This window comes from Paramisgurnus dabryanus, chromosome 15 (genome assembly GCF_030506205.2).
Source record: "Paramisgurnus dabryanus chromosome 15, PD_genome_1.1, whole genome shotgun sequence".
NCBI classification, from domain to species: domain Eukaryota; kingdom Metazoa; phylum Chordata; class Actinopteri; order Cypriniformes; family Cobitidae; genus Paramisgurnus; species Paramisgurnus dabryanus.
In genome coordinates, this window is record NC_133351.1 from 38,379,009 (window position 1) to 38,398,597 (window position 19,589).

At 39.4% G+C, this 19,589-nt stretch overlaps 1 long non-coding RNA gene and 1 pseudogene across 1 annotated transcript; one reads left to right on the forward strand and one right to left on the reverse strand.

Annotated features, from left to right (window-relative positions):
* LOC135758568 (uncharacterized) overlaps positions 1–19,589 on the forward strand; it is a 106,988-nt pseudogene that overhangs the window by 50,328 nt on the left and 37,071 nt on the right.
* On the reverse strand, positions 6,526–8,202 carry LOC135758545 (uncharacterized). Its single transcript, XR_010536504.2, has 3 exons — positions 8,038–8,202; positions 7,291–7,392; positions 6,526–7,166 (listed from the first exon to the last, which is right to left on the reverse strand). It is a non-coding gene; the product is annotated as an uncharacterized lncRNA (long non-coding RNA).

The following is a 19,589-nucleotide window of genomic DNA, read 5'->3' on the forward strand; positions in this document are numbered from 1 at the left end:
TCGTGTTACAAAATCACCCACAACTTGCTCAACCACAGCAAAGCCTGCCTTGAATGTGTCATCTGCTGCTCTGAAACAACAACCATCTGTAAACATTGTGATTAACGGTGGGGTAGTTGTCAGTGGTACCGCGAACAAACCATCTCTCAATTTATTTGCTTTTCCAGTCAATGGTATAACAATTATAATTAATTACAATAATAATAATTTGTATATCAGTCAATGGTATACAATCCTGCGGCTCACCCTCAGTGATTAGATCTGCCATGTGAACACCTTCATGCACATATATGATGTCTGGGCTGGCGATTTCCTTAAATACAAAGTTTGTTACAATAATCAGTTATTTTTCTATTGTCACAGCTTTTCTTGTTTACCTTTTATAGTGTTCTATGGTGTTCTTTTTTCTTTTTCAATTTATTTCTTATATCTATTTTAATTTCCTTTCTGCCATAGCTGTTCTATGCCATATATATTTGCTTTTTAGCTCAGTACCATCAGTGGAATTCTGACTTCCTTTGTAGATACCAAATTCAATTATGCATTTCTTCCTGTCAGATTAATAGGAGTCTGATTTGATTTCAGAACAGGTAGTCACACCTAACAACAAAGTTCTTGATCAGCCTTTAAATGTGTCTAGCTGATTTTCTCATAAAGATTGTCTGTGTCCCTATAGTAACAAGGTCTTTACTAAACATTGAACGGCTGTTTACTCTTTCCCCTTTTTCATTCAAAGGCCCGTATGAAGATAAAAAAGTTCAGTGTCCAGTGAAATATTGTCCAGTTTCTCTTGCCTCCAAGAACAGTATTGTCTTTGTGAGTCTTTCTGGATTCCACTCAGTCTTTTTGGTGTTTCATCCTTGTAAATGTCTCTGACCATATGCAGTGCCCCCTTCACCGCTTGAGTTCAAGTATAGTCCCATTCAAATAGAATGTGCTTTCAGTCCAGTTTATGAGTTACTCCTCTCTTTGCAACTCCAGCACTTTGATATCACACACAGTTTTTCATTGTCTGTTTCTTGCCAGCTTTTTAGTCACTTTCTTGAATGTCAAAGGATGAGAGCTTTCAGCCTTTCAAGGTTTAACTTAACCCATTGCAAAATATTGCCTTTCAATTTAAAATAAAATTTATCTTGTGACCACCTTCCATCATCAGATGAAGACTCCTCTTCATTTTGTTAAATCTTTTGTCCTTTATACAATTTATCTGTGTCATTCACCTTTTAACAATTTTCTGTCCTTGTTTAATTGTTCATCTTCATTTCCACATTTAATAACTTGGTCTCTACTCTTTTCTGTAATTTGTTGTTTTTCTTTCAAAGCTTCGCTTCTGTCGTTCTGCTAGATTTTGCTTAATCCCATTTATGGTTTTAACAGACTCATTATATCACAGACACACTACATTTTCACACAAATAAAATCTACATCTACATTTAATTCACCGCTATTGATTTGAAAAACAGGCTGTTTCATTGGGGCTTTGGCTTTCTCATAAGGAGTAGGTGTGTGCAAGGAGGGGTAGATCGATTTCACTGGGGGTGGAGCTGGAGGAGGAGCCGTAGGTGTCACACTTGAGTCTGGCTGACTGTTTCCTTGTTTAACTTCCTGTTGCTTTGCAGCTGCACCACTGTAAACTTCCCCTTTTCTATTTGATTCAATAGCCTGCATGGCAGCAGCAACCAGAGCCAATCTTGTCCAAATTCTCAACTCTTTCTCTTAGTCTTTTACAGTTGGTCCCTCTCCAAACTATTAACATTTTTTCCATGGCACATACACCGGTGAACACACATATTCATCACACTCTTTCTGAAATTCAACCATTCTTTATACAACTGTAAATACAATTCCTCTATATATATACAATGTCAAAATGAAATATACCCAAATACAACTGCAGAATCAAGTGCACAATGGAATTTCCTGGGCCTGTAACCCAAAGGTTTCCACACCCTTAATTTAATACTGTACTCAATTAGATGATTTCTAGGACTTTCACCTAAAGGTCTCTCAACCCATAAATTTAATACTGTACTCAATTAGATAATTTCTAGGACTTTCACCTAAAGGTCTCTCAACCCATAAATTTAATACTTTACTCAATTAGATTATTCCTAGGACTTCCACCTAAAGGTTTCTCAACCCATAAATTTAATACTGTACTCAATTAGATTATTCCTAGGACTTCCACCTAAAGGTTTCTCAACCCATAAATTTAATACTGTACTCAATTAGATTATTCCTAGGACTTCCACCTAAAGGTTTCTCAACCCATAAATTTAATACTGTACTCAATTAGATTATTCCTAGGACTTCCACCTAAAGGTTTCCCAACCCCCTACGGGCTTCAACCCGAGTTGGTATTTTATAACGCCTAATGCGTTAAAGGAATCCTCAACCTTTTATTTAACAAAAAAATCAAAAATTTCAAAAAGTTTTTCACTCTGATCAATTCTTATTGTTTAAATAATTAATTTCAGTTCGGAGCTCCTTATCAACACAATTAATTTGGTAGATGTCCAATAGCAGAATTTGATATAACAGGTTTCTGCTTACCTTTATTTTAGAAGACCGGTCTTTTGTGTTGAAATGGAGCCCTCCCTTACTCTGGTTTCTTCAATGTGAAACCCTCCTTCCTCTCACTCTCTCCTGTCCCTCCACAAAACGTCGGCGGTCACCAATTGTTGGACTTTAAGGCGTCCATTTGCATGTTCATAATTTAGAGGGAAGGCAAAAGATACAAATATCTAAGTTCAAATATTTATTGATCAGATATGAAAAAGTTTAACAGCGCTGGGTCCTCTCAAGTAGCGAACAACCAGCTCAGGAAGTAACATGCTTATTTATAAAATATGTGACGTCGATCTTTCTTCAGAAAATCTCCACCCACAAAGGCCGTTCCCCTCGTCCATCTGACTCCATCACCACACCCAATTTTAGCCTGTAGGCAAAGATGGACACACATAGACAAAGAAAAACAAACTGTTCTCCTCTCATCCCTGGGAGCCCTGCAGTTCCTCTCCAGTACTCCTCCACTTTGAATAGCATGTTATAATGCTTTCTTAAAAACAAATCATTAATAAAACATTCATTTATAAAAAACATAAGCTGTAAGATGAAAGTGATTATTATGTAAAACATATTTCAATATCATGACATCATTTCATTATTTGTAAAATTGGTTATATGAATAAGGCACACATTAACTTCTTTAGATAGATAAACACATATTAAATCTTTTACTGCAATACTACTTCTAAGCAAACACTTTAATCATTATTAAAAACCATCTGTTAGGAAAGAAAACACACACACACACACACACACACAGACACACAGGAGATTCTGTTCTTCAAGGTTGAGCTGCCCTGCCCCCATTAGGTTATTCTGTATGCAACCTTTATTTCATTGGTTAATACACATTTATCAAAGACAACATCTTATATTTATTACATCAATTATTCAATGATTAATACTGATTAAGTAAGAAATACATTGCATATTTTATCCTGTGAACATTAAAGCATTAATTAATGACATAGTTCCCTGTTTGCTTTTCTCCCTCAGGCCTCTCTCTTATCTTGATCTATACCAGGCGTAAATTCCTAAATTCCTCCTTGCAGCACACACACAAAAACTGGTAACTCTCCACTCTCAAACATAAACACCTCATTTCTTCATAATAGCTCAGTGCATATATGAAACACACAATGTTTATAGAATAAAATGATCAATTAAAGAAATATAAAAATGGAACAAAATCAATTTCCACAGTCCTTATTTGGACATCTTTGTAACTTTAACACTTTTAGCAATTAGCAAGATTGATAAAACAACATAAAAATCCCACAAGTATCAGATAATGTACCAGACCAGCAAGCAGCAGCAGTGACAGCATCTGAGAATAACAGCAGTGTTATGTCTCAGCAGACCTCAAATCGTGGCCAAAATCCCACCACTACAAGTAAGTTGCTTTGAAACTTTTGTTGTTGTTTTTAAGCAAGCATTCATAAGTAATGAATAAATCAGAAATATTAAATCTACATTAGGGATGCATAACCGTTAATTGCAATTAATCTATAGCAGAATAAAATGTTTTTACATGATATATGTGTGTGAACTGTGTATGATAGTTATGTATATATAAATATGCACACATGCATGTATAATTGTAAGAAAAAAAATATATATTTATCTATAATATAAATTACACAGAACTATACAAATGTATATACACATGTAAACATTTCTTAAATGTATACATGCATGTGTGTGCATTTATCTACACAGTTATTATACACAGTACACACACACATATATGATGTAAACTTTTATTCTGCTATAGTTTAATCGCAGTTAATCGCTATGCATCCCTAATCTACATATGAAGAGTTTCGTTGCAAAACGAGACAACTCCGTTTTTAACATTTTTGTCAAAACATGTTTATTGTTATGTTATTGTTTTGTTTTTATGGTGCTACTTAGCTGTATTTTTTAAGTTATAAAAGGTTTTAAATTAGTTAAACTGTTAAATTGATATTAATTGGAATGCACAACCAAAAAACGAGATTTCAGAAAAAAACGGAGTAATGTAATTCTCTGTGACTGCCAATACGTATGTGTTGTTGTCATGATGCAATGTAATTGTGTAATTATGATCTTTCTCATCAGGCCGCAAAGGCAAAAAAACTCAAATCATGGAGGCTATGGAGAGAGGGATAAACATGCTTATTCAGCATGATAAAGATGCCACTGAACAGCGTCTGGACAAGGATCAGATGGCCTGGGAGAGACAATACTAGCAGGCCAGACTAGATCTGGAGAGAGCACGTTTTGAGTTTGAGGTGAAGCGCCAGGAAGCTGAAGATAGGTGTGCACGAGATACCCAGCAATTCATGCTTCAGCTTATGCAGATGATTAGACCTACAGTGCAACAGTATCAGCCCTCCACTTCATTCACACAATATCTGGGTCAGCAGTATTATCCATCTGACAGTTTCTGTGTTCAATCGGAAGCTGTACACCCAAACCCATCACTAACGCAGTTCCATGAACAACGTTCCTTATCTGACCAAAGCCATGACAAGTGTTGGACTTTAAGGCGTCCATTGCATGTTCATAATTTAGAGGAAAGGCACAAGATACAAATATCTAAGTTAAAATATTTATTGATCAGATATGAAAAAGTTTAACAGCGCGCTGGGTCGTCTCAAGTGGCGAACAGCCAGCTCAGGAAGTAACATGCATATTTATAAAATATGTGACATCGATCTTCTTCTGAGAATCTCCACCCACAAAGGCCGCTCTTCCTCGTGAATCTGACTCCCTCACCACACCCAATTTCAGCCTGCCGGTGAAGACAGACACACAGACAAAGAAAAAACAAACTGTTCTCCGCTCATCCCTGGGAGCCCTGCAGTTCCTCCCTAGTACTCCTCCACTTCACATATGGTTGACTTCACATAGCATGTTATAATGCTTTCTTAAAAACAAATCATTAATAAACCATTCATTTATTCATAAAAAACATAAGCTGTAAGATAAAAGTGATTATTATGTAAAACACATTTCAATATCATGACATCATTTCATTATTCGTAAAATTGGTTATATGAATAACTGTGAGTTCACACCAGACGCGCTAGGGGCGGCAAAAACGCGCTATTCGCGCGTAGTTAAATGCTTGAACATTTTGAGTTTACTCGCTGTATTCGCGCGTGAAATTCTAGTCATTCGAGACATTCACGCGGAAATTCGCGTCATGGGAGGGGTTTCCGCCAGGCCGGAGATCCAAGCATGCACCCACTCCTTCAAGAGCTGCCCTGACGGCCGCCTGCAGGCTGCAGCGCTACTTCCGGCCGGCCTCAGTTAGATGACCTGGGAGTATTTCCTTTGAGGACTGCAGAGCCCCTGTCTATCGGTCTCCGGTCAGTAAATCATTGAATATTCTGTGTGATTACAAGTAATTAATGACTGAGAACCTCGATAGACATAAATGGGGTGGTTAGCTTAAACCAAGTGTTGTAGACAAAAGTTAATTGTCATTTCAAGTACAGTATTGATAACTGTGTGTTCAGAAGACTATGGGGCGGTTTCCCCTTATGGAAATGAATGTATGTTTGTGGTAAAAGTGTAGTAACCATACTATTTTGGTGTATTGATTATTATTAGTAAAACCATGGTTAACTTTCGTAAGGACAGGGATTAAACTAGTCATAGACTAAAATAAATGTAAGAGCTGTCCAAACTGAAAACCACTTGCACTGTCATATCTTAAAATACATTAGTGTCCTTTGTTTTGTCTCAAAATGCACACAAGTAATGTTTTTAGTAAGGCATGTTTGTTAAAACTTGTTATTTCCTTAACTAATTGGGCAGGTAACTGCTATATTAGACTATCATTCAATATTATGTTTTTGCAATGTAGCAAGCAAATCAGAGCAAATGTTAAATAAATGTAAAGGAGATTTAATTAAGCTTGTTGTTGTTTAACTGTAAAAAGTAAAGAGAAATGAAGATATCACAAACACCAGTTTTATAATTTTATATTTGCTAATATGGAATTGCAATCTGCATTTATGACAATGTTTATTTTATTTTCTCTCTTTCAGATATCTTACCACTGGAGACTCCTCCCGTACAATCACCACCAGCTTCTGTTGATGTTTAAACAAAGTCTAAACTGTGATTTACTATGTTGTGCGCAAAGTAAAATACCAAAACCTTTGGTGACTGTATAGACCATTTATTTATACAAAATATATCAATATATACAAAGAACCTTTACAACTATTTACATAGAGGAATAAGAAAGGATCTTGCTTGGAAGGGGGAGAGCCAAAGTGAAGGAGAGGAGAGAAAGTCTGGTTCATTACCTGCAGAGATTGCTGCCTCTTTTTTAAAACTACATTGTAGGCTCCACATTAAGCACAACTGTGCTGCTTTAATAAATTAATTTGTGAACTTTAAATTTAACAATTTTTTTCATCTGAGGTAGCAACCTCTGCAGGTAAGGGACCAGACTCAAGAGGAAGAGCTCATCCTCTGAGCGTGGAGGCGGTGCTGGATCTACAGGACTGGTCCGGACTCCGGAGTGCTTCTAGGAGGCTGCCACTTCACCACTGATGGCTGCTATCTAGGCCTTCTCTGAGCTCTTCATCTTGGTGGCGCTGTATCAGATGATAACACATTTTGTACAATGAGAAGGCAGAAAAGGATTAAACTTATTCACAAATTGTCAGTGTTGTGTGCTTACTGTAAATATAACATGCATGTAAACATGGCCATTATTACCTGCGGGGACAGCTGCAGATGTTGATGGGTCGGCATGGGAAGCAGAAGCAGCAGCAGGTTCATAGGGGACACAGGCTCACCACCATCAAAAGAACCAGTCGGCTTTGTAATGACAATATGAAATATTAATATAACATTATACATATGGCACATTATATTAGTCAGAGAGAAATTAATTTTCATTTACAACTAATGTTGACTTTTCATTATAAAAAAACAACATATATGCCCTGTTGTGTTGCTTCACTTGGCAATATATAAGACTACGTGGAAAATTAATAGTGTATACTATAAATAGTTTAATTATTTATTAAAAAAGACTAAATATGAATAAAAGAAACAAGTAATAGATTCATAAGACAAAATACTACTGGTTTTATCAACCCAAAACAAATAAAATCTTAGTTTTGACCATTAAACACAGATAGGCCTACATAAGAGCCAGGGAATTCCTGTCAGGGATTTAGCCCAGTTCAGGCTGTGGTCAGCGGGGAAGGAGAACACTGAAGTCCGCCTGCTACCTCTGGATCTCATGCCCGAATCTGTCTAAGCAAACATTCAAATAGGCGCTATCTCTACTAATCGACTGCATATTTGAATATTGTACATATATATTCTCGACTGAACTAATCTTAAAACTACACTTTGTGTCCAAAAAACGGTAATATTGGTAATAAACGGTCCGTAGGCCTATATTGAGTTATTAGGACATTGCTTACATGTATAGCTCAAATTAAGTAAACTTACCAGATTGTTCGATCCTCCTCACTCACTTTCTTCCAACCAAGATCTTTTAAATTCCTGTTTCGGTAAAAAGTACGAAGATGTCTCACGACGATTGATCTCCATTGTTTTGCATTTCTGCCTCCACCGTCTGCTGGCTTCCTGTAATCACGTCACTACTAGAGAAAGCTCCTGATTGGTTAACGCAGCGCGAATGTCCGCCAAAGTTCAAATTTTTCAACTTGAGCGTTTCCCGCGAATCGGCGTCAACGCTAAAAGCGCTCAATTCGCGCAGCGCCGTTCGCGCGTCAACGCTTGAAACGCTCAATTCACGCCGCGCCATTCGTGCAAAAAGCTCATTTCGCACCGCGCCATTCGCGCGTATTGCGCAGCAGGATGTCTATTCGCGTCTTTGCATTGACTTAACATGTAAATCACTCGCGCTTAACGCCCCTAACGCGTCTGGTCGGAATGCACCATTAGGCACACATTAACTTCTTTAGATAGATAAACACATATTAAATCTTTTACTGCAATACTACTTCTAAGCAAACACTTTAATCATTATTAAAAACCATCTGTTAGGGAAGAAAACACACACACACACACACACACACACACACACACACACAAAGAACAAGCACAGGAGATTCTGTTCTTCAAGGTTGAGCTGCCATGCCCCCATTAAGTTATTCTGTATGCAACCTTCATTTCATTGGTTAATACAAATTTATCAAAGACAACATCTTATATTTATTACATCAATTATTCAATGATTAATACTGATTAAGTAAGAAATACATTGCATATTTTATCCTGTGAATATTAAAGCATTGGTTAATAACATGGTTGCCTGTTTACTTTTCCCCCTCAGGCCTCTTTTATCTTGATCATCTCCAGGCGTAAATTCCTCGCTAATCCTCCTTGCAGCTTTTTACACACACACAAAAGCTGGAAACTTTCCATTCTCAAACACAAACACCTCATTTCTACATAATAGCTCAGTGCATATATGAAACACACAATGTTTATAGAATAAAATGATTAATTTCCACAGTCCTTATTTGGACATCTTTGTAACTTTAACACTTTAAGCAATCAGCATGAAATGTAGGCAGTAAATATGTAAAACATAATTATTCAACAACACAACAGTACTCCATTGTTCATGAATTGGTTAAATGCATTCATTAGTTAAACATACTAATTTTCACTTTCTCTAAATATAACATAGTTATAAAGCAAACAACTTGTTTATTGAAACCATCTGTTCTGCGTGTTTTCCGTTCAGGGCTTTGTTATCAGCGTTTGCTGATTTCTCCCCCAACCGAAACCACAGCCTCTCAACTTTACACACAGACAGCTTTCTTGTACTCAGCACAGGAACCATTATTGTAATAATACACATGAATTAAGATTATAAACAGCACGATTAGTAAAACAAAATCAAATCCCACACAAGTAAAGCTACAGTTCATTAAAAGTACTTTGTGTTCCTTTGGTTAATTTATAAGAATTTTTGTGCTGTTGCATTTGTTTGCACAAGTTTAAAGTTATTGCAATAACCTTTTATAAGACGTAATGATGTCATTATCGTGGAGGTTATGTTTTTGCACTTTGCAATGTTTACATTTTATGTTTTGATGTGTAATAGTACTACTTGAAGATGAAGAATGCAGTTTATTTGAAATGTACAAGTGAACAGACAAGAAGTTTAAGTTTTATAATGTTGTTAAGAAACATATTTTTGAAAAACAGTACATATGTTAATGCCAAAACACATTTTTGAGAAACCGTACATGCTTAAGCAAAACAAGCATTTACAAAAGTGCATAACACAAAAAATGAAAATAAAAGTTCACTTAAAAGTTCAGATGTGTGCGTGTGTGTGTGATGTTGCTTTACACATAAAGAGGCACTGGTTTTCAGAAATGTGTAGGACTAATGCCTCACGGATATCATCAGCAGTACAGATGACCTGGTCATGCTGTGGTGTTACAAGGGTGCCTTCACCTGAATCTGTATCTTCTTGCTCTGTGTGTTCATCCTCAGGCTGCTCTGTTGTGTTTTGTTCATGTGTGTGTATTGGTTGATCAAAGAAATTCAGCTTCAAAGATTCACAAAAGTTGTGCAACACAATGCACGCTGCAACAATAAACTTCACATTTTTAGTTACACTGTCATTGCGCTTCATTAGACAGCGCCATCTGCCCTTAAGACGGCCAAAGGAATGTTCCACGTGAATCCTTGCCCTGCTCAGACATTCATTAAATTGTAGTTGGGGCCCTCTTGCAACTCCTTCTGGGTATGGTTTCATGACGTTTCGAGACAGGCAGTATGCAGAGTCAGCCACAATCAAAACGGGTATGTCAACCCCTTGTATGTTTCTGGACAGTGGTGGAAAGCAGGTGCCATTTTCCAGCTTTGCATGCAGCTTTGAGTTTTGAAACACAAAAGAGTCTAGGCACTTACCAGGCCAGCCAACGTCAAAATCCATAAACATGTACTGATGATCCACCAGGCCCTGTAACAGCACACTGTACCATCCTTTTCGATTATAGTAATCAGTGTGAAAGCTGGAGGGGGCTATAATTGGAATATGTGTACCATCTAGGGCCCCAGCACACATGGGAAACCCTGACTTCTCTTCGAAGCCTCTAATAATGGAGTTGACCTGTTCTTCTAATGTTGGCATCTTAACAAACTTACTTTTTAGTTTGCAGAGACCCTGACACACCTCCCAAAACACATCACAGGCAGTGCTCACCCCAGTGCCAAAAAGGTTGGCAACGTCATGAAATTCCACATTGCTTGCTAATTTGTAAAGTGTCATAGCAACCCTTTTTTCAATGCATACTGGGGTCTTCATTGTTGTGGATTGCTTTGTTATGTGAGGACGAATAAGGTCACAAAGATTCAGGAAGGCATCCTGTGGCATTCTGAAGTTTAAGTACCACTCAGTCTCCCCAAAATTTTGGAGGATGTCTGTACCCCAAAAGGCATTTGAACGCTCCTTATTTGCACTTGGTGTTGTAGTCATGCTGTACACTGTAGAAAAGTTACAAAGTTAAAACAATCTATTGATTTGGTTGATGGAAAGTGATGTTTGAAATTTTACTTTAAGAGTTACATTTAAAATTATTACATGAATAAAACATGTAAATTATTAACTTAATTTTAACTAATCAACAAATCCTGCTATAGCAACCTACGTGTTTTATATAACTTGCTGCTTATAATAAACCAATAGAAATCATGAACAATTTATCATCTTCATTAATTAATATTACTATTCCGGAGTTGAACAAAATAAGGTTCAGTTTCTTACCTGATACTGATATTACAGTGGCCAGTCTTAACAGTGTACAGGATTCGGCTCGTCTTGATTTATTTTTTAAATTCCGCCGAATGGAGTAAATATCCATGTCTGAATGAATGGAAATGCAGGAAGTACAATATACGCGCGTTAGTAAGACCTTACGGCAGTTCACGTTGCACAAAACACGAAATTAACCGTGTTTTCAAAAGATATTGCGGGCAAAAACAGACATTTGCATTCGGACGGGATTAAATTTCTCAGAGGACCTCTGAGTTCGGCGAAAAACAGTAGGTAAATTGCTCTGGAATTCTTACGGAGGTCGTCAGAGAAAAACACAGACATGGCCGATTCGGACGGGATTAAAAACACGGAGGACCTCTGAGAAGCACGATTTTCTCAGAGGTCCCCCTGTAATACTAATCCCGTCCAAATAGGGCTTTAGTGGGTGTAGTGAACCACATGTTATTTTAAACCTTGGATTGACTCAGAGAGGAACATACCCAGAAAATGTTTGATGCAACAGCATTTTTGGTTTATAGAACCTGGGATAGGTTAAATTACAAACAAGTGGCCTGGATGCATCAGTTTTTCATAAAATACTGGTTTGAAAATAACCCAGCATTTTTTAGAGTGTGGGTATTGGCTGTAGGTCCAGTTTTGAACAAGCATCTCAAGCTATAAAACAGTAAGATAGTGTTTACATTAAAGAACTGATCCCTGTTGATTTAATGTTGTCCTGTTGAGGACAATTCTGTTCTCTGTTGATACGAAAATAATTCTCTGAGTTATTGTTACCATTTAAAAAGACAGTGTATAATATAATTTTCAAGAATTAAACTGATTTAAGTTATGCTATTTTTACAGGGATCTCAGAACCTTAATCCAGTGCAATACACTGCAGAATATATGGGTCACATATCACATATTGACCAAAATGAGAAGATGGTCATGTTTGGGGTGACCCATGTAGTAGCTGTGGATGGATACTCCAGAAAGATTGTGGGACACTCCATTATGCCAGTGAAAAACAACCTGACAATATATCAAAATGTTTACAGGTAACTGAAAACATTTAATCTTTGATTATGATCTTCTGATTCCAAAATAATTCCATTTAAAAACAAATTTGTTATTAATCCCAGCACATAGAGCCTTTTTTACCAGAGTACCTACACATCTCGACTGTGTCTGTTCCTCGAACAAATAAATACAGGACACCGTTTACCTCGTCTCGTACAAATCTTATTAACATAAATTTAGAACACAATACATTAACAGATGAAACTCAGATGTTAAAATTCGGCCTTCTTAACATTAGATCGCTTACCAATAAAGAACCTATTATCAATGAAATAATTACTGACCAAAACTTAGATGCACTCTGTATAACAGAGACCTGGCTTAAAGCAGACGATTACATCAGTTTAAACGAATCCACCCCGTAAGACTATTATTATAAACACGTTCCTCGTGCAAAAGGGAGAGGGGGTGGTGTAGCTACAATATACAACAAAATGTTCAAAGTAAACCATAAATCGGAACTAAAATTTAATTCGTTTGAAATTATACTGTTAAACATGGAAATAACTAAATTCTCTCGGTATTAAACAAAACGTGTCAGGGCCCACGCATACTCGTAAGCACACATTAGACTTAATTTTGTCACTCGGACTCAATATTAATGACATCGAAATATCACCCCAGAGCGATGCCGTTTCAGACCATTGCCTTGTGTCATACTGTAATACCCGCTACCCATTCATCCAACACCCAGAGGGCGCCATCGCCTGATTACTGACTTTGCTCTTCCTCTCTCTTCACTTCCTGTTGATATCTGTTAAAAGCCCAAGGTTAATGCCAAAATGTCGCGAAGTATTGCCAGCTTATCCCTGTCTCTACCAAGCGTTTTCTATAGCCATTGTTTGTTTGCCATGTGTATGATTCATTGCCTGTTTTTGACCTTGTATTTTGGATTACGATTTGGAACTGTTTGCTATTTGGATTTCCTGCCTGTTATTGAACATCTGCCTGTATATTGGATTACGATTCTCTGCTCTGCCCTTCTCTGTACCTCTGCTGCTAATAAATCTCTGCATATGGATTCAACTACTCCACCGAGTCAGTCCACATTACAGAATACTTCGCCTGATCAGAATCCAGCGGAGATGTCGCAACTACAGGCCGCATTCGCTTACCAGAATGAGATGATCACGGAGTTTCAAACCCAGCTCACGTCACTCCGAGCTGCAAACGACCATCTTACCCGGTATATCCAATCTCTTCCCTCCACTCGACATGAGGCGGTAAGATTTTCTTTACCGGATAAATTTGATGGTACTGCAGAGAAATGTAAGGGGTTTATTCGCCAATGCTCCATATATTTTGATAATCAGCCCGAAGCCTTTGTACGTGATACTACCAAGTGTTCATTTGTGATGTCTCTGTTTACGGGGAAGGCGTTAGAATGGGCCTCTGCGGTTTGGGATCAAGACGAGATGCTACGCACATCATTTGCGTATTTCTGCAAACAAATCCGCGAAGTTTTTGAATATCCGGCTGGGGGACGTGATGTGTCTATGCAGTTGGTAGAGTTATGTCAAAACAATCGCACTGTTGCAGAGTATGCTGTCGATTTCCGCACGATTGCAGCGCAAAGCGGATGGAACGAGACAGCGTTAAAACCAATGTTTAAGCGTGGGTTGCACCCGAAGATTCAGGCAGAGATTGCATGCAAAGATATGGACATGGATTTACATGAACTCATCTCTATGGCCATCCGCATTGATAATCTGCTTCGTAATACCCCATTGAGCCCGTTTGCTACCTCAACCTCAGCTATGAATTCGTCTGAAAACATGGAACCCATGCAGATAGGATTCACCAAACCGTCAATGGAGGAACGAGAAAGACGACGAGTGTACAAACTTTGTTTTTATTGTGGTCAGGCTGGACACCAATGTCGTTTCTGCCCCAATAAACCCACATCAAGTAAAGTGAGTACTCATTGCACTAATTTGCTTAACAAATGCTTTACTCTCATGCTGACTCTCACTTACTTCAAGTATGCACAATGTGTTTCAGCGTTAATCGATTCTGGATCAGCTTTAAATCTGCTTCACCATGAATTAGTGCATAAGCTCCACATACCCGTCATTCCTTGTATACCACCCATAAACATCACTGCCATCAACAGTCAACCCATTGGGAAGGGCATTACACATCAAACAGTCCCCATTTCAGTCAAAATTGGTCTGTTTTGTACACCTCAACACCCAGTGGTTCTAGGAAATCCTTGGCTTGCAACCCATGATCCTCAAATCTCTTGGAACTCCAGGGAACTTACGAAATGGTCACCATACTGCCAAACTCATTGTTTACAAGGTCAACTACTTTATCCATGTTTAACTACTAGTATTGAAAGCCCTCTAACCAATGAATCAGTGAATATTCCCACAGAGTACCTGGAACTAAAGGAAGTCTTCAGCAAATCCAAGGCCACCAAGTTACCACCACATCGCCCCTGGGATTGCGCTATAGATCTCTTACCCAACTCTTCACCACCTAAAAGTAAGGTCTACCCTTTAACTATACCAGAAACTCAGGCAATGGAACAGTACATTGAGGAGGCTCTCGAATCTGGTTTCATCCAACCATCTAAATCACCAGCAGCATCTGGATTTTTTTTTGTAGAAAAGAAAGATGGAGGCCTTCGTCCTTGCATTGATTATCGTGGTCTGAACTCGGTGACGATCAAGAACAGGTACCCACTTCCATTAGTTCCATCAGCACTGGAACAATTACGAGAAGCTACCATTTTCACTAAACTTGACCTACGCAGTGCATACAATTTGATCAGGATCAGAGAAGGTGATGAGTGGAAGACTGCTTTTGTGACCACTAGAGGGCACTATGAATACTCCGTGATGCCGTATGGCCTTTCTAATGCACCTTCGGTATTCCAGTCATTTATCAATGAAATTTTCAGAGACATTCTCAACCACTATGTTATAGCTTACATTGATGACATTCTAATTTTTTCAAAGACACGTGAGCTGCACATTCAACATGTGAAGGATGTTTTATCACGTTTACTGGCAAATCAGTTATATGTTAAGGCTGAAAAGTGTGAATTTCATGTGGCCAGCACTAATTTTCTAGGCTACAAGATCAGTCACCAGGGAGTGGAGATGGATATCAAGAAGGTTGAGGCGGTTACAGAGTGGCCACATCCAGTTACAGTCAAGGAGCTACAGAGATTTCTGGGATTCGCCAACTTTTATAGAAGATTTATCAGGAATTACAGTTCCATTGCAGCCCCACTCACTTCCTTACTGAAGGGTAACCCTAAAAGGATACTGTGGACACCACAAGCTCAGTCTGCCTTTGACACTTTGAAGACCAGTTTCACTACGGCTCCCATTCTGAAACACCCAGACCCTGAACAACCATTCATTGTGGAGGTAGACGCTTCGGACGTGGGCATTGGAGCAGTATTGTCCCAGAGACATGGTAATCCAGGTAAAATGTACCCATGTGCTTTCTTCTCTAGAAAACTAACAACGGCAGAGAAGAACTATGACGTGGGAAACAAGGAACTGCTATCGATTAAGGAAGCGTTATCTGAATGGAGACATTGGTTGGAGGGAGCCCGCCATACATTTCAGGTGATCACAGACCACAAGAACTTGGAATACATTAAGAGTGCTAAACGTTTAAATCAGAGACAGGCTAGATGGTCACTTTTTTTTCAAGGTTTCAGTTTACAGTCACGTATCGTCCTGGAACCAAGAATGGGAAAGCGGATGCACTGTCAAGAAGATATGAGTCGGAAGAAAATTTCAGCTGTCAAGGGCCAATTATACCATCATCAGTGATCGTGGCACCAATTCGTTGGGATATCATGGAGGAAATTCAGAGAGAACTACAAACTGACCCAGCACCACCAGAATGCCCCACAACACGCCAATACGTTCCTGAAAATCTTCGCCAACGCATCTTGCAGTGGACACACACATCCCTGAGCTCTGGACACCCTGGTATTCAGCGAACAGAGGAACTGGTGCGTAACACATTTTGGTGGCCAAGTTTGTCTAATGATGTGTCTATGTATGTAAAGTCTTGCAGTGTATGTGCCCGATCCAAAACGCCACGAAAACTTCCAGCTGGCCTCCTGGAACCTCTACCTATTCCACAACGACCCTGGTCTCATCTGTCAATAGATTTTGTCACTGATCTTCCCAGATCTGAAGGAAACACCACGATTCTGGTAATTTGTGACCGATTTTCTAAATCATGTCGTCTGGTTCCATTAAAGGGATTACCTACGGCTATGGAGACTGCCCAAGCATTATTTCACCACGTGTTTCGTGTGTACGGGATACCGGAAGATATAGTGTCTGATTGGGGCTTACAATTTACATCTCGTGTATGGAAAGCTTTTTACAAACAGCTAGATATCAATGTAAGCCTAACATCAGGTTATCATCCCCAAGCAAACGGTCAAGTGGAGAGACTGAACCAAGAATTAGGACGCTACCTCAGATCATACTGTAGCCAGGAACAAGAACGTTGGGCTGAATTTCTCCCTTGGGCTGAGTATGCTAGAAATTCATTAACTCATTCATCTACAGGTCTCACCCCCTTCCAGTGTGTTCTAGGATACCAACCTCCCATGTTCCCTTGGTCTGGTGAGCCCTCTGAAGTTCCTGCGGTGGACGATTGGGTCAGAAGAAGCGAAAGGGTGTGGGACAGCGCTCATGTGAGACTACAGAGGGCGATCAGAGCCCAGAAGATTCAGGCAGATCGCAGGAGGCGTCCCCACCCCAACTACCAGCCTGGTCAAAGAGTTTGGCTATCTACTAAAGATCTACGGTTGCGGCTACCCAGCAGAAAACTCAGTCCACGGTATGTAGGCCCATTTCGTATTTTAAGACAAATAAATCCAGTGACATATAGGTTGGAGCTTCCTGCTCATTATCGTATCTCTCCTTCCTTCCATGTATCACTACTGAAACCTGCTCACCCTGCTCCTGGTACTACCTCTGAGGAGAGGGACCCCCCCCGCCACTGGATGTTGATGGAGCTCCGGCTTACCTGGTTAAGGATATCATGGATTCCAGACGGCGGGGGGGCCGGCTACAATACCTAGTGGACTGGGAGGGCTACGGTCCTGAAGAAAGATCCTGGGTAGCTGCCAAGGACATTCTGGATCCGTCTTTGACCCGAGACTTCCACCATGCACATCCCGATCGTCCAGCACCACGACCAAGGGGGCGTCCACGAAGAACACCAGGAGGTGTTCTTAAGGGGGGAGATTCTGTAATACCCGCTACCCATTCATCCAACACCCAGAGGGCGCCATCGCCTGATTACTGACTTTGCTCTTCCTCTCTCTTCACTTCCTGTTGATATCTGTTAAAAGCCCAAGGTTAATGCCAAAATGTCGCGAAGTATTGCCAGCTTATCCCTGTCTCTACCAAGCGTTTTCTATAGCCATTGTTTGTTTGCCACGTGTATGATTCATTGCCTGTTTTTGACCTTGTATTTTGGATTACGATTTGGAACTGTTTGCTATTTGGATTTCCTGCCTGTTATTGAACATCTGCCTGTATATTGGATTACGATTCTCTGCTCTGCCCTTCTCTGTACCTCTGCTGCTAATAAATCTCTGCATATGGATTCAACTACTCCACCGAGTCAGTCCACATTACACATACACAATATTTCTAGATAGGACCGCTCAGTCTACAACATGCTACAGATTAGCCAGAACAATAATTTCCACCACTACAGATAGCTTTATCAGCACTCTTCCAGACCTGTCTCAAATGAAACATGTAGCAGATAACCGTGAAGATCTGGATATTATAATAGAAAACCTGAACAACGTTTGCTCTAGCACGATGGATGCCGTTGCTCCCATTCGAAAAAAGAGAATCAAAGAAAAAACGCCAGCTCCATGGTATGACCATCATACTGCAGCCCTTAAAAAAGTAGCTAGAAAAATGGAAAGAAACTACCGAACCACAAAGTTAGAGGTATGGCGTTCAGCATGGAAAGAGAGTGTTCAACACTACAGACAGGCTATTAAAACCGCCAGATCTACCTATCTCAGTACGCTTATTAAAGAAAATCATAACAATCCTCGTTTCCTCTTTAGCACAGTTGCGAAACTGAATAGAAACAAAGAACAAACAGAAACCAATAGTAAACTCCAACACAATAGTAACGACTTCATGAACTTTTTTACTAACAAAATTATGTTTATTAGGGAAAACATAGAAACTACGCAAGCAGCAATCACTCTACCCAATAGTACATTTACCACTAGATTATCATACGAACATCTTGAGTCATTTAAACCTACTACAATAGAAGAGCTCTCTAAATTAGTAACGTCATCTAAATCATCGTCCTGTATATTAGACCCCGTTCCCACAAAATTACTAAAAGAGGTATTTCATGTAGTGTCCGACACGGTACTAAATATCTTTAACTCATCGCTAGAATTAGGATACGTTCCAACAGCTTTCAAACTAGCAGTTATTAGACCGCTCATTAAAAAACCAAACCTTGACCAGGGAGATCTTAATAACTTTAGACCAATCTCAAATCTACCTTTTCTTTCTAAAATATTAGAAAAAGTAGTGGCAAGCCAGCTACGCACATTCATAGTGTCACAAGGTGACGATCTCTTTTTTCTTTGGGGCGGAACCAAAATTATGGAAGTTTGGTTCCGCCCGGAAGTGTTTCCGCCCGGACCGGAAAGGACGAACACCGGACTTCCGGTAAGCGCCGCGAGCGGGAAAATCAGCGAATTCGATGCACCTGTGCCTAGTTAGGAACAGCGTTTGGTGATTGGAGGATACACCAAGCGAGGCAGTACTTAAGGCCAAGTTTATTCACAGTTGGGGAGCTTTTTGGTGTGTGTTGAAACGCTGTGTTGGGCCGTGTTGGTGCACTGTTTGGTGGCTGTCTAAACTCTCTCTCGCTCTCAGGTTGGGTAATACACTTGTGAAGACATCCAGAACCTTAAAGGTTGAGGAGAATACGGAACAATTGGTGAATTGAGACCAAGAGAAAACGAGGATTGAAAACGACATGGTTGTGAGTACCAAGTGCAAGTTATAAATGCCTTGTGTATCGATCTAGCTGTATGTGAGATTCCTCTAGGAGGAAGGAGACGGCCCTACCCCTATTATAGCGTGGTGGGTGAGCCGAGTGGACATTCACCGAAGCCGTCACAACGACGACACCA